Source organism: Musca domestica, unplaced genomic scaffold, assembly GCF_030504385.1.
Source record: "Musca domestica strain aabys unplaced genomic scaffold, Musca_domestica.polishedcontigs.V.1.1 7, whole genome shotgun sequence".
NCBI lineage: Eukaryota > Metazoa > Arthropoda > Insecta > Diptera > Muscidae > Musca > Musca domestica.
The window spans coordinates 6,702,546-6,727,451 of NW_026712383.1; the positions used below are offsets into that span (position 1 = coordinate 6,702,546).

General features: G+C 35.7%; 1 protein-coding gene across 1 annotated transcript in view; it reads left to right on the forward strand.

Moving 5' to 3' along the window:
- The window catches only part of LOC101892624 (uncharacterized), a 277,791-nt gene that overhangs the window by 47,211 nt on the left and 205,674 nt on the right, over positions 1–24,906 (forward strand). The gene's annotated exons all lie outside the window — the stretch shown is intronic.

Sequence of the window (24,906 nt, forward strand, 5' to 3'; positions counted from 1 at the left end):
CTTCGTTTAAAAGAAAAAGGAAAAAAGGATCATCCTACCAAAAATTCCCATTACAAATTGGGTAACCACGCCAATTTTTTGACAATTCTCTGGACAATAAAAAAGGCATTAAAATCTATATTATTTGGGCAAAAATTATATTATGCATGGGCGGGAATCTAAATTTGGAACAGGTTGTTTTAGGGTAAAGGGATGAAGTTGCTTTGAAATTCTGCATTAGGGTCCCTGTTGGTAGAAGCTTTGTGATATAGAAGTGGTTTTCGGAAAAAGATACTACAAGAGCACGAAAAGTACAAAATTGTACTATATTTGGTACAATTTGGTTTTGGATGAACTGATAGTGATTGAAATCTGAAATTTGGTATCAGGCTCGCTGTTCATGTGCATGCTGGACAATAGGTTTCAAAAATATGTACGATAATTGTACGAAAAGTACTAAATAATAAAGTATTGTGTATAGGTGAAGGAGCTGAAATAATGAAATTAGATATAGATGTCACTGTTGGTTTCTATGGCTTTTATGTCGATGGGGTTTTGAAAATGTGTACTATAATTCTTCGAAAAATACTAAGTGCTACTAAATTGGATGTGGGGATAGAGCTGGAATCCCGAAATTTGATATTTAGGTCTCTGTTGCTATGTGAATTTAAGATATGAAGGTGGTGTTGGAAATATGTACTATATATATGTACGAAAAGTACTGAATGTTACTACTCAATACCAAGAGATAGGATATGAAAGGGATAGCGATACATTTTGTCATATATCTGTACGAAAGTATTAGTGTTTCTAATTGAGTATTGAAGGCATAAAGCTGGAATCTCGAAGTGCGTACTAAAATTGTTCAAAAAATACTAAATTATACTAATTTTGGATCTCTGTTAGTATCTGCGATAAAGATGAAGATTGTTTTGTATATACGTACTAAATGTTACTAACTTAGGTATTCCTACATCGTACTAAATTTCCAGACATTCTAAGTTTTTCCTTCTGCGGAAAGAATAATGGAAAATATTTACCTTTTACACCAAACAAATTTCATAATCATTCATTTTGTATTTTACCAAGGAGGATGTTTTCTATCCAAAACTATTTCATCGTCTCCATATGTAAACCTTAGAAACCAAGAATGACCTCAATATCAAATTTCCGTATTTCAGTTCTGAAATTTCAACTTTAGTAACATTAAGTGCACTTATAGTAGGCAATCTCAGTTTGAGGGATTTCAGCTCTATGCCATCACCTTGTACCATTTGTTACTTATCATAAAGTACTTTTCTCCAAAACCACCTCCAATGACATCTATATCAAATTTCAGGATTTCTGTTCTATTCCTTCACCCAATACCGAATCTAGTACCATTCAATACTTTTCGTACAATTATAGCTCATATTTCCAAAATCACTTCCACAAACCCAGATACCAACAAACACATCAGTATCAAATCTCGCGATTCCAGCTCTATCCCAACACTCAATTCACAATTTAGTACCACTTACGAGTAGTACTTTTCCAAGAATTATAATACACATTTCCAAAAATGCCTCCATACCTTAATCCAAATAAAACAACAGAGTCCTCAATATAAAATGTACCAATTCCAGGTCTATCATAACACCCTTTATTACTTTTTGTACAAATATAGGAGCATTTCCTATACAAGACAAATACCCTGTCAGTAATCAAAATATCAAGATTCAGAATTTTATCTTTATCACTTCACCCAATACCAATTTCAGTTCCATTAAGAACTTTTCATGCAAACATAGGACGCATTTTCAAACACCTCAAAATCTCAAACACAGATACCACCAGTAATCTTAACATCAAATTTCAGGATTTCACTGCAATCCCTTCACCCAGTACCAAATTTTAGTACCATTTAGTACTTTTCGTAAAATTATAGTGCACACTTCCAAACCACCTCTATACCTCAATTGCAGACAGCCACAGAGACATCAATACAAAATTTGATGATTCCAGCTTATCTCCAAAACTTAACCTCTTATACCAACAGTTATCTTAATTTTAAATTTCATAATTTTATAATATAATCACCCAATACTAATAGCTAATTCAGTACTTTTCGTACATTTACATTACATTTCCGAAACCACCTCCATATGTCCAAATAAGACAGTCCAGCCTACACATGAACAGTGAACCCAAAACTGTATTTGAGATTTCAAGTACTATAGTACTATTTAGTACTGTTCGTGCACTTGTAGTACACATACCCAAAAATACCTCTTTATCACAAAACTACCACCAACAGGGACCCCAATATCAACAATTTAAATTAAAGCTTCTTCCATTCACCACAACCAAATTGTACCGAATGTAGTAGCATTTAGTACAGTTAGCACATTTAGCACACATTTCCACCTCCTTACATAAACCCCAGATCCAAGAATAGATTTTCATAACAAATTTCAAGGTTTTCCCCCTATAATTCCAAAGAGTACCAAATTTAGAGCATTTAAGTACTTTTGGTTCACGTATTGTTCGAATTTCCAAAAACCCTTTAATTTTGTCTATCCCACACAATATCAAAGTCCCTCACTGCAAATTTCAAATTGCCAGCCCTAAACATTCATCCAATATCACATTAAATACATTTCGTACTATTCAGGACGTATTTCCAAATCCCCCTGTAAGTGTCAACCAAATCGCACAAAAGGTGATTCTAATACATAATTATAGACATCCATCTCAATCCCTTACCCAAATATCAAATGTTTTTCTTTTAAGAACGAATTTCCAAAAACCACCTCCAAATCGGAACCCAATACACAAAGAGTGACGCAGTACCAAATTGCGTAGGATCACTGAACGAATTTCTAAACGCAACTATTTATCTTAACCCTATCCAACAAAAGAGACCCCAATACCAACATTTTAAATTTCCATATCAATCCGTTCAACCATAACCAAATTGTACCGAACTTTATACCATTTGGCAATTTTTGCACACATTTTCAAAATCAAGTTTAATTCTTATATAATACAAAATGGTACAATTTTAGAAGTTTGGTATCATTTTAGAACTGTTTGTAACTTTAAATTTAAACCCTCCAGAAGCCCTTTTGTTAGTCTATCCCTATCTTCAGCAGTGACTCTCTTTCCAAATTTCAGAACTCTGGCTCATTCCGTTTGTCCAATGCAGAGTAGTTAATGTCTAGTACTTTTCGTACGAATTTCTAGATACGCACAAAAACCCGCCTTCATCCTGGTAGGGGCTGCAGTAATCGGTGTTATGACCACTCCACTTAGAAGTCTTGGCTTTTATGCTACCGTGACCTGTGATGATTCCCATTACATGCTGTAGATCATTTTTCATCATCGAGATGAGCGACCTTGTTCTCTTCCCGGAAATTATAGGCCAAATTTTCTTCGGGACATGACAATTCCTTTCATCTAGCCACTTTTATTGAAATCTTTCGGACTAATGTTTGAAAGATATGACACAAGAAGGCGGTCAAATCGAATTGTCGACTTCAATGTCACTTGACTCGAATTCACGTCTTGCCAATTCATCTTCTGCTTCCTAATATGTTCCAATGACCTGGAAACCAACAGAGCTTGATGGACGACCTCACTTTTTCCAAAGCTTTCCTTTACTTCAACACATAGAGAGAGAGACTCCCTTCTGCTCGTCTATAGAGAGAAAGATTTCCTTCAGCTCGTCTATAAAAAGAGATTTTCTTCAGTTCGTCTATTAAGAGAGATTCCCTTCAGCTTGTCTGTAGGGAGATTGACTTCCTTCAGCTCGTCTATAGAGTGATGGACTTCCTTCATCTCGCCTATTGAGAGATAGACTCCATTCATCTCGTCTATGAAGAGATAGACTCCCTTCACCTACTCTATTGAGAGATATTCAATTCACCTTGTCAATAAAAACTTCCCTTCGCCTCGTCTATTGAAACTTCCTTTGGCTCGTCTATAAAGACTCCCCTCGGCTCGTCTATAGAGACATAGACTCCCTTCAGCTCGTCTATAGAGGGATAGACTCCCTTCAGGTCGCGTCTATAGAGAGATAGACTCCCTTCAGGTCGCGTCTATAGAGAGATAGACTCCCTTCAGGTCGCGTCTATAGAGAGATAGACTCCCTTCAGCTCGTCTATAGAGCAGGAGAGACTCCCCTCAGCTCTTTTATAGAGCGAGGTTCCCTTCAGAAGAACTTCAGTTCGTCTGTAAAAACTTTCTTCAGCATGTTTATAGACACCCTTCTAATCTAATTCAAACATTAATATGCTCTTGATATAATTCAAGAATTAATTGCTTTATTGTTAAAGTACTTTAGGAAATTTTCAATATTAGCAACTTAATGCCCTGCCACCATTCTCAATTGTTCATTTTGTTTAAGTAATTTTCGTTTAAAAACATCAATCACTTTTGCAAATCCTATTTCCCCCATTTCCTCAAATGACCTCACTCATCTTTTTTAAACATCATTACATTTGAAGGTTAACCTCGTCAACAACAACAAGAACAATAACCGAACAATAACATCAAGAATGAGAAACAATTACCGCAGAAGAGCTTCGAATAATAGTAGCACTCGAAAGCAAACAAACATTTACAACAATAACAAAACCGAACTAAAATTCAATTACCAACATTAACGTTTCATTTCATGGCCGGCGAGGAGCGGGTGAGAGAGTGAATGAGTGAGCGAGTGACTGGGAGAAGGCTAACATCATTGACATTAACATCCATACAATTCACGAACACATTAAATCACAAAAAGCATTAACACACACACACACAGACAAATACTATGGTTTATATTTTTCTGCTCAAAAGTTCCACACACACATACACATGAACAAATGTTTCGCATGATTGCTTTTGAGAATTGTTACTATCAGCCCTAGCCCACAGCCTCAATCCCTGCTCTGTAAAACGAAAACAACAACAACATTAAAAACAATGAGCTGTGCACGGAATTACATGAATACTAACCGCTAATGGACTTTTGCCACATCCATGTGCAACAGCAACGGCAGCGATAGTGGCAGCAAAACAGCCATCCATCTCTCATTTGGTTGTTTTTTTTTTTTTTTTTTTTTTTTTTTTTTTTCTTTTTTCGGGAAGCAATGTTATTTGGTCACTGCCATAGAGACCAACCGACCGACCAACCATACACTTTCACTATTTCATTGGTCTGAATTTGGAAAATCAACCTAAACACACACTAACTCACTCACTCAGATGCAATTTAACATTGGTCATGGATATCAAAACTTCGAAATGTGAATATCATCATTGGCAGTATTCATTTCAGATGAACGTTTAAGGTGGCAATTGGCAGGGTGAGGAACTCGCTAAAACAATAACATGGATATGTTCGTTTAAGGATTTTCGTTAGTAATGGTTGGGGATAGAAGTACTATAAATTCAATTACTGCCGTTGGAAGCAATAGGAAAATTCAAAAATATGTGTAAGGTCGAGCTTGCCGATAATAAGATATCCTATCAATTTTCACAACGCAAAGGCGTCGTGGGTCAATGTTTCTTAATAAAATAATTTCCGAATCTAAACCGATTTCAATGTAATTTGACAAAATGTATTTTTGGACTAAATTCCAACACATTATTTATATTTCATTTAAATTTGAAATACATAGCGTATTTGCTGAATCAAATATCCAAAATCGGCACAAAAATATATATGAGAGGTATATCCAAATCTGAACCGATTTCAATATAATTTGGAAAATTTAATTTTGAACAAAATTCCGTCACTCATTCCGTCATTCGTCTGTAATCGATCAATAGATATATGAATACAAAAACTAATTTTTTTGGAGGTACCTCTGATTCTGATGCTATATCTCCCGTTCCAAGCGGGATTTCAAAAACGAATATAGCCTATGTTACTTTCAGGCTATGCTGTAGTATATCTGGACATTTTCAGGAAAATCTGTTCAGTGATTTTTGAGTCTATAAATTACAAACAAGCACACAATCAAATATAAAAACATTTTCCTCTTTCAAAAAAAAAAATCAGAACGACTCTAAAAAAATCAGATTTTTGTTGCAGCTTCCCACACATGTGAACCACTGATCATTGATGCAAATATTTTCTTGATACTTAATGGAAACAGAGATTTATTTTCTTTGGTGACTAAATTTGCTGAAGAATATTTTTGTCTGTGACGTCATCCTTCAACAATTTTGTAGAAGTAGAAGTAATTTGCGTAAAATCACATAAAGTACGGCTGTAACCCTGAAATGTGTTCTTAATTGAATTGAATTCCTGGCGGTTAAGATGGATATTTTGCATTACAAATTTTAAGAGAGTTATTGACACTCAAAATTTTGTATAATTTCTAGAAAATTTGTGTTAGGGTGAAAGTACCAAAAAGATACAAATATTAGGAAGTGCAAAATTTGTTATATATATTAACTCGGATGAAGTTTGGTCTATATCGAGTACTCGATTTTATTTAAAAAGCATATGTACAATTATTTTATTATGTTTTAGTTAATTATTATATTATATTTTTATTATTTATTTATTTTAATTTTTATTTATTTTATGTTTTATTTATTTAATTTTTTTTTGGGGGGAGGGGTCAAATATATTGGTATAGGCTAAGTTTAAAAAAGTTGCACATCAGCTTTAAAAAAGTACGGTCCAGTTATTCTACCGTAACATAAACCGCGCCAAAATGTGACTTTTTCGGATACATTGTAGCCTTCGATTGAAAATGGCTGAATTTTATGAAGGAATTTATAGTGAAATAATAGACAAAACTAAAGATTTTTGAGAGTGAAAAAAAAACATAAAACGTTTTCTTCCACAAAAATAATAAGTTAAAATTCATCCATTATTTATTTATTTATTTATTTTTTTTTTTTTTTTGGGCGTAATTCCATAATATCATGTTCAAGAGAAACCAGAAATGTTCCGCCATGCACCGATGCACAGAAATTTCAATTTCTTGTGCTATGGGGTCCTAAGATGGGTTTTCAACCTAGACGCTCAGAACCTCACGATTCTCTCCCTAACGTGCACTCGCGTTTAAATTAAATGGAGGATCGCTTGTTTTGCAGTAAAATATATATATAAATAACCCGAGATTCTCAAATCTTTAAATGACTATTTTACAGCTAATTGTGTTGATACCGCTTCGCGTTTCCCTAATAAATTTTACAGAGGAAATAAACTTACCCCCATATTACGGTCGATTTTTCGAAACTGGCTTTAGTTTAACATTTTAAGGCAATGGTGTCAAGAGAAAATTCTATTTATACCCTAATTCATATGGCTAGAGAGGGTATATCTCATTTGATACGGCCAAAATGTGCCTCATCGAAATAACGGTTTTAGACCCCAGGCCTCTTTGGATCAAATCCGTTTCAGGACATTTGGAGTCGATCTAGCGATATCTGTCTGTCTGTCTAGCTGGGGCGCTCAATAACTCTTGAAGGAAGTATCCGATTTGGTCTGAACTTGGTACATCGTATCAGACTTAGATTGAGTTCAGAGATGGGCAATATCGGTCCACTTCTTCTGATACATGCCCCACAAAAGGTCGAAATCATCAAAAAATATATTTTAGAGCACAGTAAGGGAAAGGATACTCCGAGAGGGAGGTACACTCCATCAAGTACCTCCTCCACAAAGGTTCAAGATTTTGAATATCCATGAAGCTCATAAAACGCGAAATTAACATCCGCTTCCATTCAGACTTGTCACATCTCAATATTTCCATAACCAAAAGATCTGTTGTTAAGATGGTAGAGATCGAACCATTTCTTCTAATACTTCCCCCCACATAGTTTCAAGATTTTGAAAACCCAAACGCTCAAAGAAAGCCAAATTCGTATTCAAATCTCTTCAAATTTCACACATACAAAAATTTTTGCTAACAGAAGATCTTTTGTGAAGGTGATATATATCTGCGAACCCCTTATGGTACCTCACAATTTTCAATTTATATTATATTTTATTTCTCTCAACAGAAACATGGATATACATTTTCGATTTTCTTTTAATTTTGCCCATACAAATTTTTGTATCTGTATTCGATAAAGTGAGAAAATGGAATATCTCGGTATACTTTATCTGGTACCACACGCACATTTTAAAATTTTCTACAAATTGTCGAATATCTCATATAATGTAAAGGATGTAACCAATACAGCCCAAATCTGGTAATCTGCAATATTTAAATAATATTTATTTAGATCCGATACGAAATTGGAAATATTGGCCCATTTATTTTGGTACCGGATGAACTTAGTTCCTATTTTATTCATTATTTTATGAATATTTCTACCAAAAATTGAATTAAACCTCTCATGAGACTTGATACTGACTAATAAAATAATTTATTTCGTAATCAAATAAAAAAGTCAGAGATAGGCATTTTTATAGAAATCAGTCTAAAAGAGTCGTAGGTTACACCTACGGGAACATTTTGTGCTTTACCTACTCATAAGTTTGACAATTGTTGATGAACATAATCAGTGTCCTTAATTAATTTAACTTATTATTTGTAAACATAAATTTTGACCCACTGTTCCGATTTTGAGTAAAACTCCTATGACCTCAATGCGATGTGAAAAAAATTTAAAACACAAGCCCACTGTGAATAGCGTTGGTATCGGGTAAAGCTTGAATGCGTGAGTGGATTTCAAGCGAACCACGTAATACACGTGTACATTACACAACATCAGTCATGTTGTTGTTCTTTTGACCACACGTACCTACACACACACATGCAGCCACACATTCAGATAACATAAAACCATCATTACACATAACATCAACGGCAATTGCAACATTAAGTGAATTTTCTCAGAGCTGCAGAAAGCAATGAAGCCACCAACTACCGACACATTTACATACAAACAAACACGATGGCAAAGGTCAACACTGGCAATGGAGGCGGCGGCGGCAGCAAAAGGATAATGCAATTAGGATGCATGGATAAGTGCGTTGAGAGACAAAACGCACACACACACACACACACACACACACACACTGTGTGTCAGCGACTAATGGCTGTCTTTTGAGGTTAAAGCATTGCTGAACTGCACTGCACTGCACTGCACACAGAGAGAGAGAGAGAGAGAGAAAGAGAAACATACGTTACATTTCCATTGGAAAAACAATAATCAAGTATTACCAGCATTTGCATAGACATTAACGATGAATGCACGGAACGCTAAAGATTATGCCAATGCAACTGCTGCCTTCTCTGCCGCCATCACCACCGCCGCTGCATAGGAAGTCCAAAACGCACAAAACAGAAGGAAACAACCAACCATCAGTGATAGATATTAAGTACCACCACAACAGTTTCTTGCCTTAAATGCCAGAGGACGACGACACAGCGCATTAGAGATTCAAAGGACTGGCAAACGGCGTAACAAAACCGCCTTTTAACTTAACCTCAACTGGAACTCAAACACACCGACACACAAACGCAGTGTACCCGGCAAAAATGTAGGACACTTGCCGAGCTATTTCAATTTGTGCCATTGACCACAGAACTCGCAGAATTGACATGACTATTAATGAAAATCCTTGAGATGTGTTGAGAGGATTTAAAAGTTTTTTAACAAGCTTGTCTTTGCAATTGAGTTCATTGACTACGATGGCATTAGGGGGAGAGAAAGAGAGATGGAGAAGTGTAATATACAATTTTTGCATGTTTTATTGTTATTTTTATTTATTGTTGCAATAAACCAAGTTTTTATTGGTTTGAAATAAAATCTTAACAATTTTAGAGTTGTAAAATTGCAAGTTATCTGAACAATGAAATTGATAGGAAAATAAAGAGTTTTACACATAGTAAAATAGATTTACAAGTGACTAAAAATGGATCTCCAAAATAAATAAAAAGAAAATCCAGCGAACGAGTTTAGGAACACAGTATTGTGGGGTTGTAGAATTCTTCCAATAGATAGCACATACTTCAAACTGCCCATAAATGTAATTGTGAAATTGTTGATCCTTTTATTACACGCCTGCTATAAAATACATTTATTAAAATGGGTAGACATATGCACTGACAACAACAATATAGTGAGGAGGGAAATAACCCAACACAACAATCAATTATAAAATAATGAGGTCCCTAACCAATTTTTGAAGAGCATAACTACCTACATATCCAACCACTATATCATTCTTTTTAGAAGGGCATATCGCCAAATATTAGTGGATTTTATGTGACAACAGAAGTCGGCCAATAACTAGAACAATTTTTTTTTTTTTTTTTTGTATTTGGAATCCACTTTTTCACGTTTAAGAAAATCTTTAAAAAATCTCCGTTTTTTCTGAAGAAATGCTTGAAGTAATAATCCTAAATTCTGCCAGGAGCGTATGTTTAAGTTCGATAGTTTGGTTATGGCAAGGCATACGTTCGATCCATTGTATCTTCTTCCCCAGCATTACAATAAATCACACTAATTGGTCTCTCAGTCGAGTTCAATGGGGAAATCTTTGCAGCTTCTCTTTTCGGAGTCTCATTAGCCTAGTTCGGATTGTAGGAGAGAGTCTGCGCTTTTTCCATCAGAGGGGAGCATTTCAATGATTTGGCCGTCGTTGTGGATCATACCTTGTTCCGTTGTTATGTTCATATGCGCCTTTACTTGTTCGAACGCTCGATTTAGGGCGATCTCTTGGCATTGAGAAATTTTTAGGCTTAGATATTGAACAATTTTTAAAAATCCACGATGTATCTACTGGCGGGAAATCCTTTCACAATATAAAAATATTCATTATTTCCCCAGGGTGAACAAAAATTTTTATACAAAAACAAATAAAAAAGCTGAAAGTTCGGCCGTTCCGATCTCTGAATACCCACCACCGTTTGGAACGAATTTGTCAATTTTCAAAAAAAAAAGATCCGTTAAAAAATCTGTTAAAATCCTAAAAATATCGGATGTAGCCATATTCCGTCTTAGGCTGCAATATCCGTTACGAACTTCAAATACCAAATTGAAAACAATTCCGGTGAATAACGTGCCGTTATATGAGGGCTATACGAAGACGTGGACCTGCACAGACAATTTTCCGTCTTAGGCTGCAATATCCGTTACGAACTTCAAATACCAAATTGAAAACAATTCCGGCGAATAACGTCTTCAATTTCATCAAAATACCGAATATCGGTAAGGGGCGTTATGTGGGGGCTATACGAAGACGTGGACCTGCACAGACAATTTTCTGTCTTAGGCTGTAATATCCATTACGAACTTCAAATACCAAATTCGAAACAATTCCAGTTATTAATGTCGCAAAAATCATCAAAATATCGAATATCAGGAGGTACCATTATATGGCGGCTATACGTGGACCTACATGGTACATTTTTAATACCAAAAGTCATGCAGACATAATATACATTTGAGTACCATTTTATCAACCTACTTCCTTTCGTTCAGAAGCTAGAGTAATTTCCATTGACGGAGAGACGGGCAGAAGGATAGAGGGACAGACGGACGGACATAGAATTTTATGCTGATCAAAAATATATATACTTTGTGTAGTCTAAAATGTATATTTCGAGGTGTTACAAACGGAATGACAAACTTAATATACCCTCCTTACTATGGTTGAGGGTATAGAAACGATTATAAAATCAGAAATAAGCATCCTATTCTCTTCATATTTCACACATCTCATAAGTTCTATTAACACAAAATCTGCTGTTAAGATGGGAAATATCGGTCCACCCCCTCTCTGTACCTCCCCCACAAAGGGTCAAAATTTTGAATATCCATGAAGCTCATAAAATGCGAAATAAACCTCCGATTCCATTTAGACATGGTACATCTCAATATTTCCGTCAACGCAATGGTAGAGATTGGACCATTGCTTTTGGTACCTACCCCGCAAAAGGTCAAAGTTTTGAATAACCAAAAGGATCATAAAATCCGAAATAAGCATCCGGTTGTCTACCAATTTTCCACATGCCATTATTTTTACTAAAACAAGATCTGCTGTGAAAATGGGATACATCGGTACCTCACCCACAAAGGCTCAAAATTGTTAATATCTATGAAGCTCATAAAACGCGAAATTAGCCTCCGATTCTATTCAGACTTGGCACTTATCAATATTTCCATCGACTGTTAAGAATATGGTAGAGATTGGACCATTTCTTCTAGTACCTCCCCAACGTAGGGTTCAAGATTTGGAAAATCAAAACGCGTAAAGAAAGCTGTAATTTCACACATACAAAAATTTTTGCTAACGCAAGATCTGTTGTGCGAACCCCTTTCTAGTACCTCACCTGCAAACGGTCACAATTTTCAATGTTTTATCTGTCATAGCTTACGAAACAAGTAAGCGATTCTTTACAACTTGCTATATCTAAGTATATCTCTCAACCAGGAACCTGAGATGAATATTGAATTTATGATTTCGCATAAAATTGGATATAAATGTAATGCAATGTCATAATCATGTAATTTTGGCTGGACCATCATAGAATCACTTTCTGAGCCAATTTATGTATGTCAGCCGGTCCGTCCATCCATGTATTCATGTGAACAAAATGCAGATCAATTTTATGATCCGATTAAAATGAAATTTTGCAACCAATATTCGTTTGGTCCAAGGGCGAACCCTACTGAAATTGGTGTAGTGTAAACCTGACAAGTCGCCATACTTATATCATTATACCCTACACCACAAGGTGGTCAGGGTATTATGTATTTGTGCAGCTGTTTGTAACAGGCAAAAGGAAACGAGATAGACCTATGGGTCTTTTTTATGATCTGCATAGAATCACATTCTGAGTTGATTTATGCATGTCAGTCCGTCTGTCCGTCCGTCCGTCTGTCCATGTATTCTTGTGAACAAAATACAGGTCGCATTTATTATCCGATTGAGATGAAATTTTCCAAACAACATTTGTTCGGCCCAAGGACGAACCCTATTGAAATAATCGGTCAAAATTTAGATATAGCTCCCATATATATCATCGTACGATTTGCTTTTTATTGTGCAACAAACGTGTAATATCAGCCCGAATAGTATGGAGTTTTGCATATACAACCAAATTAGGCCTGAAAATAAGTATGCCAAATTTGATCAAAATCGGTTTAGATATAGCTATAGCTCCCATAGATATTGTTCATCCGATTTGTTATTTTTGTCCTCCGCAGCCGTAATATGCACTCTGTAAGAACGATATTCAGGGAAATATATCAAATACAGCTCAGAAATACCTTTACTAAATTTTATCGAGGTCGGTTCAGATTTGGATTTAGCTTCCATATATAATTTCGTCCGATTTACATTTTATTGTGAACCAAACTTTTAATATTTGTCCAAATAGGATGGAATTTGGCACTTACGACCTAATTGAGTCTAGAAGCTAGTATGTCAAATTTGGTTAAGATCGGTTCAGATATAACTATAGCTCCCATATATACTGTTCATCCGATTTGTCATATTTGTTACCCACAGCCGAAATATGCACTCCGTAACAACGATATTCAGGAAAATATATCAAATACAGCTCAGAAATATCTTTGCCAAATTTTATCGAGATCGGTTCCGATTTGGATATAGCTCCCATATATATCTTTATCCGATTTCAAATTAATTGTGCACCAAATGGGTAATACAAGTCCGAATTTTAAAGATAAAAATGCTTCGGCATATTTAACCCTTTGAACTTTAAATTATAATTATTATCATAACGTGTATGATTGAATTCTTCCATAAAAACTTTTAATTGTTATGCGCAGCTCTACTAAATTAGCAAAGTGGTGTAGGGTATCATAAAGTCGGCCCCGACCGACTTTAAGACTTTCTTTACTGGTTTTATATGTATTAGATGAAGTATGAAAATGGAAAACTTCCGCCGTATATATATGTGGTTCCTTACGCACGTTTTAAAAATTTTCTAAAAATTACCACATATCTCATATAAAGTGAAGAATATGGTCAATATAGTCCAAACCAGGCCCGTAGCAATATTTATATCATATTTGATTTAGGTCCAATATGGAATTGACAATATTGGGTTAACCCTACAATATTGGGTCAATCACAACAGAAGTCAACATATATTTTAATAATCGAACATTGGCTTAGGGTATACATGTGTCGGCAAAATCGACTGATATTTTTAAACTTGTTTTAAAACAACGTGCATTCAACTCTGTCATATTCGGTCATATTTGCATAATTTCGTTAATTTTTTCATATTTTATACAAATTTAAGTTCCTACAAATTTATTAAATTTAATATGAAAATTAAATTTGCATACTGTCCTTATACAATTTGCCTGCAAAAACTTTAATCATATATTAAATAGAGAATTTATTTAATTTTTCTCCTTCCCACCCCATTAAGGGCCTTATGAGAACATCTTAAGTTTCAATAACATTGGGGAATTGTACTTTTATAATTATTTCCGGCACAATGGCCACAGTTTCCCTTAATTGAAATTCAACAAATTTCCTCTTCATTTTTGTTGTTTATCCATTTCTCTGTCAGACTTAATAGTTTATTTATGTAGGCCAAAAGAAGTGAACGGTGGACAGAAGTGGAAAAAATAATAGCTACGAGAAGAGGAAAATCTATATCTGCCAAAATTTCATAAGAACTTCAGTTTGACCCAAAGCGAAACTGAGAGGAATATCGATGGATGCATATTCTTATCAGTTGTTTCCCATAATGTAGGTGGAGCGACGTGATATAAATACGTGTGTATGTATCACTATATATATTCAGTGTTACTCATACCATGAATGGGTTGTTTTTGTTCCTGCCATACATAAAAATATATTTTGCCCATATTCTTCTGCTCTTTATTTCGCAATTAACATAATTACTGTTCATAAATAATTCGTCCTTCGAGCATAAACACTTCCTTAACTCACATACACGCTCTCACATATATATATATATTCGGATATATAAATATCGTGGAATAATAAGTGGGCAATCATCTGTGTATTTATTTTGAGAGTTCTGCTTATTGAATTGGATATGGGGAGAGGTTGATGGTCAGTTATTGCCATACGGAAAGAAGGGGTTTGAGTCATATTTGTATGGCTTTATTCCTCACTGACAAATCGCATAACATTAGGCAAAAGAAAAATATCTTAATTTAAGTGTAAGTCGTTCAGAGAAATGTTTCATGTTACGAGGCGGCTATGTTGCTATGAATTGATGTTGGCGTAATAATTATTAATACTTCGAAATGTTATTTATAAAACAATATAAATTTTAATAAATCTATTTCTGAATCAATTTATCTAAAAATAATACTTTAAAACGCGGTGGACTCCACATCTACTCAATCTTTTTTTTTTAATTTTGTCAGCCATTTTCTTGCCAAATTTTTTAAAAGAAATTATTTTTTCCGTACATACATAATTGATATAGCCAAACAAACCACACATACATACATACAGGGTGAGATAAAAACAAGTAAAAAAACATTAAGTTCGGCCGGGCCAAACTTTTAATACCCTCTACCTTAGGGTAAAGTAAACATTAGAAGAAAAGTAGCAAAAACCATTAAAATGCCGAATATCGGGAGGTACCCTTATATGGGGACTATATAAAAACGTGGACCTATACATACAATGTTTCGCCACACGAACTAGAACCCATTATGACCCACAAATACCTATGTGAGACAAATCAGTGAAAAAATGTGGCAAAAACCATCAAAATACAGAATATAGGGAGGTACCGTTATATGGGGGCTATACCAAATCACGGACCCACACATGTAATGTTTCGCCACCGGAGCTGTAACCCATTATGACCAACGAATACCAATTTATAGACAAATCCGCGATAAGATGTGAAAAAAACCATCGAAATACCGAATATCGGGAGGTACCTTTATATGGGGGTTATACCAAAACGTGAACCCATACATGCAATGTTTCGCCATACGCACATTGACCCGTTATGAACCACAAATACCAATTTTCAGACAAATCCGTGAAAAAATGTGGCATAAATCATCAAAATACCGAATATCGGGAGTACCGTTATATGGGGACTGTACCAGAACGTGGACCGATATATCTCATTTTCAATACCAACCATCCTAGACACAATACAAATTGCTCTGCTCAATTTTGGCGCTCTACGTCAAATAATGTGGGCTGTATAGTGATTTCAACAGACAGACAGACAGAGAGACGGACAGACGGACATCGTGAAATCGACTTAGAATTGTATGCTGATTATGAATATATATACTTTATGGGGTCTACGACGAATATTTAAGAATGTTACAAACGGAATAACATTGTTAATATACCCTCCTTTCCAAGGTGGAGGGTATAAAAAGTGCAACAAACTCAAACGCCATTATTTTTTACATTTTTTTTAAATTTTATTGAATGAAAGCAAAAATGTCGGAAATAGCATCAAATTTTAGAATAAATTTAGATTTGTTCGAATTGTTCAACTTTGGCACGAATTATGGCCTTCAAACGGCCAATGAAACCGTCACACGCTGCCCGAATGTTGCTCTGTGGTATTTTGGCCCATTCCCGGCGAAGCGCTTGATTGAGGTGATCGACACTTTGGTATTTTTTAGTGCCAACATTTCTTTCCAAAATTCTCCAGACAATATAGTCCAACGGATTGGTATTCGGAGATTTTAGTGGCCATTGTGCGCTGAAAATGAAGCGAGGAACCTCATTTTGTAGCCATTCTTGGGTGGCGCGTGCTGAGTGCGATGGCGTTGAGACCTGTTGGAATGTCCAAGCTTTAACACACCCTCCAGAATATTTTCGCGATAATAATCGGCATTTATACTAATGCCACGGTCGATTAATACGAGCGGCTATTATGGCGGCCCACACCATCACCATGGCCGGCGCTTGAGTTCTGGTGGCCAATGGAAGGTGGCGAAGCTACTCTTTAGCTCTTTTGAGTCTATTTTCTTTGTGTTGCGGTGTAAGTTCTTGAGCTTTTTGGAATTTCAATGGCTTTACCCCCCATTTTCAATATTCGCCGAATGGAATATTGCGACATGTTCAGCTTACGAGCCATTTTTCGGCCACTGCGACTCGGGTTTCGATCAAATCGCTTCTTTACTTTTCGAACCATTTCGGCTGATGTTGCTGTTTTCTTCCGTCTACTTCCTTGACGCGGGCTACGCTACCAGTATCGCGATAACGAGCGATGGTACGAGACACAAAACATTTATTCACATTTAAATGCTGGAGTGCTCTAACGATAGCCACTTGTTGTTTTCCAGCCAAATATATAAAGAAATCACACAATCACGCATGAATTCCATCACGGGTGACCTTTTTCTGGAAAATTCTCACCAAAATGCTTTCGTACGCTTGTAAACAATGTAAAAAGCTGTCACATATAATGATTTTAACAGCTGTCGGACGAGTGGCTTAGAAATGACAGCAGTCTGAAGTTGGTTGCAGTTTTTATACCCTTCACTATTCTATGGAGGGTATATTAACTTTATCATTCCGTTTGTATAAGTAGCAAAGTATATATATTCTGGATCAGCGTAAAATTCTAAGACGATCTAGCAATGTCCATTTGTATATCCGTCTGTCTGTCCGTTCGTCTGTTGAAATCCCGCTATCTTCCGAACGAATTGAGATAGAAGGCTAAAATATTGCATAGTTTACCAGTAGGTAGGTTAAGTTCGTAAATGCGCAATGTCGGCCCACGTTTTCGTATTGCTCCCATATAATGATATCTCCCGATATTCGGTATTTTGATGATTTCAGCAGAATTATTCACCAGCATTGTTTCAAATTTCGTATTGAAAGATCTTATTGGGTACTACAACTTATGGCAAAAAAATTCGTATGCAGGTCCACATCTATATGTATAGCCTCCATGTGACGGTATCTCCCGCTAGTTCATATTTGGAGGGTATTAAGAGTTCGTCCCGGCCGAACTTTACTTGTTTCATCTCACGCTGAAGAGAGACACTCTTTTTTCTGTAGAAATTCAACATTTTAATCATCACGACATTGATGAACAGAAAAAATAACAGCATAACAGTAGCAGCAAAAAACAAGCCGTGCAGAGAAAAAATGAAGAACAGTAAAAAAATATTAATTATCTTTGCCAAACATACGCGAACATGCTTTACCCTCTTTCTCCATTATCGCGTGAACACATAAGCAAACAAACCACAGCAACTACAAGTAATTACATCTACTATATTGTTAGGGTAGGGTAGGGGGTAAGAAAATGGTATGAAGAAAAAAATATTGTGGCCAACTCATCTTGTTGGAAAAATTAGAAAAATGCCGCTAATTGACAACACTCATCTTTTATGCAAAACTTTCGCAACTGCACTCTTTAGCTGTTCTCGCACACACACACACACTTCATTACTAGAGATTGGTTTTGAAAATAATGTTTGTGTTTACATAATAGTTGCTCTGTTCTAGAACCTGATATAATATAACAAATAAAAAGTACCTAAATTCGTCCAGGCCGAACTTTTAATACCTTACACCAATTGGAAGGTACTCAGAAGACTTTAAAAAAATTACGTCAAAAAATACGAAGGCATATGTAAATTCGTATGTTGAAATTTCATTACGAACTTCAAATACGAAATTTAAAAACAATTCCGGTGAATATCGTCAGTAAAATCATCAAAATAATCAATATCGGGAGGTATCGTTTTATGATAGCTATACGAAGACGTGGATCTGTCTACACAATGTTTTGTCATGGACTGTAGTACCAATGACGAACTTCTAATATGAAATTTGAAGCAATTCCGGTCTACAATTTCTCTAATACCATAAAAACACGGACTATTGGGAGATACCGTTATATAGAGGCTATACGAAGAGGTGGACCTGCATAAGTATTTTTTGTCATAGATTATAGTACCCATTAGAACATCGAGCACAAAATTGAAAACTTTTCCGTTTAATAATATCCCTAAATTCATAAAAATACCGAAGAAGGGAAGTACTGTGAGGAAGGGAGGAAGAGAGGTATGTGGGGCATACGAAAGTGTGGACCTGTATAGATCATTTTCTGTCCGAAGTTGAAATATTCATTAAGATCTTCCAAAACAAAATTCGAAACAATTCCGGTCTATAGTATCGCTTAAATCAACCGTTATATGGGGACTATATAAAAAAACGAATCGAATCATTTGTGAACTTAACCTGCCTATAGGCAAAATACACGCAAACTTTTAGCCTTCTATCTAATTTCGCCTTTTAGCCTTCTATCTAAAATTAGTGTGATTGCAACAGAAAGTCGGACATCGTTAATATATATACTTTGTTGGGTCTGACATAATTATTTCGAGGAGTTACCATTTAGTACAATTAGAGAATGCATATCAAAAACCAGCTCCTTCTCTCAACCAAAGACACCAACAGTGGCATCCTTATCAAATATCAGGATTTCAGCTCTATTCCTTTGCCCTATTGAGTACTATTCAGTACTTTTGAGTACTATTCAGTACTTTTAGTTCAATTGTAGTAAACATTTCCCAACCACCTTTATATCCCAATTGCAGATACCAAGAGAGACAATTTTGAAATACCCTACCCCTTCACCCAATACCAAATATAGTAGCACTTAGTATTTTTTGTTCAATTATATTACACATTTCAGAAATCACCTCCATATGTCCAGGCTTAACAAAAACGGCGACCCTAATTCCAAATTTCAGATTTCACGCAGTATCTGTTCATCCAATACCAAATTGTATGAAGAATAGAGCTATTTTGTACTTTTCGTGCACTCTCTGTACAAATTTCCAAAACCATATTCAAATTTCAAACACACATTTCATCTGTAATTTAAATATCAAATTTCTGAATTTCATCTCTCAAATTTAGTACAATTTAGTACTTTTCGTACAAGTGTAATACACACTTTCAGAACCAACTTCATATGTTAAGGATAGACATGAACAGCGACCCTAATAAAAATCGCCAAACTGCAAGCATTATATGTTCACAGAATAGCAAATTGAACAAAATATAGAATACTTTTCCAAACCAACTTCATATCTTAACCACCGTGACATATATATGAAATTGCAGAATGTTGTCTCTATCCCTTCAACCCAGACAAAATTTAGTACCATTAAGTACTTTTCATGCGCTTGTAGTACACATTTCGAAAAACGTATCTTTATCACAATTCTACCATAAACCGGGACCCCAATACAAAATTTCAAATTTTCTGCCTCTTCCATTCACCCAAAATTTAGTACTATTTCGTACAATTTAGTACAGTTTGCACAATTATTACACATTTCCAAATCCGCCTTCATATACCTAAACTCACTTTTCAACTTTGATTCTCAAACCAAGTTTCAAGTTTTTAGTTCTATCCGATAATACCAAATGGCACCATTCATTTGTTGAAGTTGAGTATTATTTTAGATCTTTTTGTGACCTTAAAGTTCAAAATTAAAAAAAAATAATTTTGGTCTACTCTGCACTCCATCAGAGAATCTCGTTCCAAATTTCGGAATTCTAGCCCATTCCCTTTGTCAAAGTATTAAATTTTAATATTTTTAATACATTTTAGTACTTTTTGTTCCTAGTAATCCTCAATTTGGCAATTCTCAAAAACAATAAAATCCGTTAAAAATTCTGTGGGCCTGCATAGACAATTTTTCGTCTTAGGCTGTAGTATTCATTACAAACTTCAGATACCAAATTTGAAACAATTCCAGTCAAAAAGGTTGCTAAAATCAACAAAATACCGAACATCGGGAGGTACCGTTATATATGGGGGCTATACGAAGACGTGGACCTGCACAGACAATTTTCTGTCATAGGCTGTAGTATCCGTTACTAACTTCAAATACCAAATTCGAAACATTTCCGGTGAATAATGTCGCTAAAATCATCAAAATACCGAATGTCCCATTTTCAATACCAAAAGTCCTGTAGACATAGCATACTTTTGGGTAAAAATTTATCGATCTATTCAATTCGTTCGAAACTAGAGTGATTTCCACAGACAGACGGACACCGCTAAACCGACATAGAATTTTATGCTGATCAAGAATATATATACTTTGTGGGGTCTAAAATGTATATTTCGATGTGTTACAAACGGAATGACAAACTCAATATACCCTCCATACTATGGTGTCAATCCGTCAATCAATCAATCCCTGTTGTTGTCAATCCGTGACAAAATGGTAACAATTAAAAAATCCTGTGTCACTTATAAAGCGAAAGGTTATGGGTAATTTGTAATCGCCTTCTATCAGCACTCTGACGGATTTGTTTAAAACTTGTTTATGCCTCTTAGGACTTTTCAATTTTTTGTCCACAAAATCACCTTTTTTCTATTCCATTCCCCATCACACCCATTACCCATAGACAAATTAAAACACCACAAAAAGATAGTTTTCACATTAACCGAAAACGTTTCACAAATTTATATTCTCGTTTATTTACTCGACTTTTATTCAAGCATTCAATCATTGTTTTATTTAGCCAACAATATTGAATGGACGAGAACAGAACAGCAATAATTATCTCATATTCCCGTATTACCCAAAAATATCCAATGCGAACACCACTTCTACTGGTCATGTCATGCAAAACCATTGATTACCGATGCGGGGAATAGGGGGAAAGTGGAAGGACACAATGGGATGGCAAGCATCAATGGAGAGCAGTATATTAGAGCTGTTGTGCTCTAATTCATTGCCAGCAGTTTTTTTTTTCGTTTTTTCTGCTTCACACAATTCTGAGAACAGGACCTGATAGACATTCTAAATACAGTGGCACTCAGGAGATGAAATATTAAATTAAAAACAGGTTTGAGATGTAAAATGCCCACGAGAGAAAGAATTTTAAAGGCGTATAATTGAATGAAAGAATTCTCATTATGTGATGCTAGTGAATCGGATTGAATAGAAGTAGGTCTTGGAAGTTGCAAAATATGTTTTTAAAGGAAAAAACAGTTAGGAAACTTCACCAAATGAAAACATTTGGTTGAAAGATATATGTGATGGATAATAGCCGTAACATCGGATGAAGATGTATATCGAAGGTATGTACAATTCTGAACCGATCTCGATAACATTTGGCAAAGGTATTTTTGGACTCTATCTGATAACTGGTACCAAATATCATTCTTGTGGGGTGCATATTACGAATGTGAGGGACTTAAAGGCCAAGTCGGATGAAGCATTCATATGGGAGCTATAGCTATATCTGAAATGATTTTCATCAAGATTTGAAGTGCTTGCTTCTGGGCTGAATTCCGTCGGAAGTGCCAAAAATTCAGTCTATTTGGGCTGGTATTTGCCATTTGGTGCACAATAAACCTGAAATGGAATAAAAATATGTAGGTGGGAGCAATATCCAAATCTGAATCGATCTTGATAAAATTTGGCAAAGGTATTTCTGGGCTCTATCTGATAACTGGTACAAAATATCATTCCTGTGGAGTGAATATTACGATTGTGAGGTACTTAAAATCCAAATCGGATGAAACATACAGGGTGAGATGAAAAAACTGCAATCAACTTCAGACTGCTGTCATTTCTAAGCCACCCGTCCGGCAGCTGTTAAAATTATTCCAGTGACAGCTCATTATATTGTTTACAAGCGTACAAAAGCATTTTGGTGAGAATTTTCCAGAAAACAGGTTATTCGTGATGGAGCTCAAGCGTGATAGTGTGATTTCTTTATATTTGGCTGGAAAAGCACAAGTGGCTATTGTTAGAGCACTCCAGCATTTAAAGTGAATAAATCTTTTGTGTCTCGTACCATCGCTCGTTGCCGTGATACTGGTAGCGCAGCCCGACATCAAGGAAGTGGACGGAAGAAAACAGCAACATCAGCAGTAATGGTTCGAAAAGTAAAGAAGCAACTTGATCGAAACCCGCTTCGCAGTGCTCGTGAGCTGAACATATTGCAATATTCAATTCAGCAAATATTGAAAAATGAGCTCGAGGTAAAGCCATTGAAATTCCAAACAGTGCAAGAACTTACACCGCAACAGATAGAAAATAGACTCAATAGAGCTAAAGATTCGCCTCGCTTGGCCGAAAGTGATGAACTGCCGTATTTTGTTTTCTCCGATGAGAAAACATTCGTTTTCCAGCAGTTTGTAAACCAACAAAATGATCGTGTTTATTTGCCAAAGAGGTCAGCTGAAAATGTGTACCTTTGGTTGGCCACCAGAACTCTAGCGCCGGCCATGATGATGGTGTGGGCCGCCATAACAGCCAATAGTCGCTTTCCGCTCGTATTAATCGACCGTGGCATCAGAATAAATGCCGAATATTATAGCGAACATATTGTGGAGGGTGTATTAAAGCCTTGGGCACGTAAACATTTTGGCCGCAGACCTTGGACATTCCAAGAGGACTCCACACGCGCCACCCAAGAATGGTTACAAAATGAGGTTCCTCGCTTCATTTCCAGCGCACAATGGCCACCAAAATCTCCGGATACCAATCCGTTGGACTATTGTGTCTGGAGTATTTTGGAAAGCAAGGTTGGCACTAAAAAATACCAAAGTGTCTAGTACCACAAACAAGCACTTCGCCGGGAATGGGCCAAAATACCGCAGAGCAACATTCGAGCAGCGTGTGAAGGTTTCATTGGCCGTTTGAAGGCCATAAGTCGTGCCAAAGGTGACCATTTCGAACAATCTAAACTTATTTTAAAATTTGATGCTATTTCCGACATTTTTTGTATTCATTCTATAAACTTTAAAAAAAAGGTAAAAATTATAGCGTTTGACTTTGTTGAAGTTTTTTTTTATCTCACCCTGTACATATGGGAGGTCTATTTAAATCAGATCCGATCTTGATAAAAATTGACAGAGATATTTCTGGGCTGTATCTGATATATATGGGAGCTATATTTATATCTGAACCGATTTTTTTTTTTCCAAATTTGATGATAGAAGCAAGCTATGTTGATTTCCGTCGGAAGTGCCAAATGTCAGGTCATTTGGACTGATATTGACCATTTGATGTACCATTAACCCGAAATCGGATAAAAATATATATATCTAAGTTTAAATCGATTCTCACCAATTTCTTTGCGATTCGTCCATGGGCCAAACAAATATTGTTTGGAAAATTTCATATTAATCGGATAATAAATTTGACCTGCATTTTGTTCACAAGAATACATGGAGAGACGGACTGACATGCATAAATCGACTCAGAAAGTGATTCTATTAAGATCCTCAAAAGTAACTAGGGGTATATCTCGCTTTCTTCTCCATGTTACAAATAAATGCATAAAGACATAATAACCTTAGGGTATAAAAATTAGATTTCGGAACGAAATGGGTTAATAAGGCAAAATTTTCAAAAGAAAAGGTAAATTTTGGAATTTTTGCCTGGTTAAGGCGAATATAATGTGATTTCTTTTATTTCCCTTTTACCAATGGCGAAAGAGAAATGAAATTAAAATATATATTTTAGTTTCTTGAGCCACTGTACCTTTTTTCTATTAACCAGTATCTGCCTGTGTTCATTTTGTGCTAAAAAGTTAACACTAGCGCAAATCTTTTCGACAACATGCTCACATACACGCACACACACACACACCTATACAAATGTGTACATCTGCTCTCATTTATATTCTCGTGTGAAAATTAATGATGCTTTGTGAAAAATGTTTAATAATGTGGCTTTTTGTTGAGCTTTTTTTCACCAACAACAACAAATAACAGCTAGCCACCAACCAGCTACACAACCGACCAACAAAATAGAAAATGAAACTGTAACACTTGCAGAAAAGTTCAAGTGCATGAGTCCATTATCGCCGCTAAACGAGTGGGTTGGCCTGATGGCATGGCATGGCATGTTAGGTGTGTGGCGTGGCGGGGTACATTGTGCCACGACTGTGGTTAATGCCAATCCATGGTTCGGTTGCTTGCTTGCCGGACGATAATGATGTGTTTGCATCAACTTGTTAATATTACTAATTAC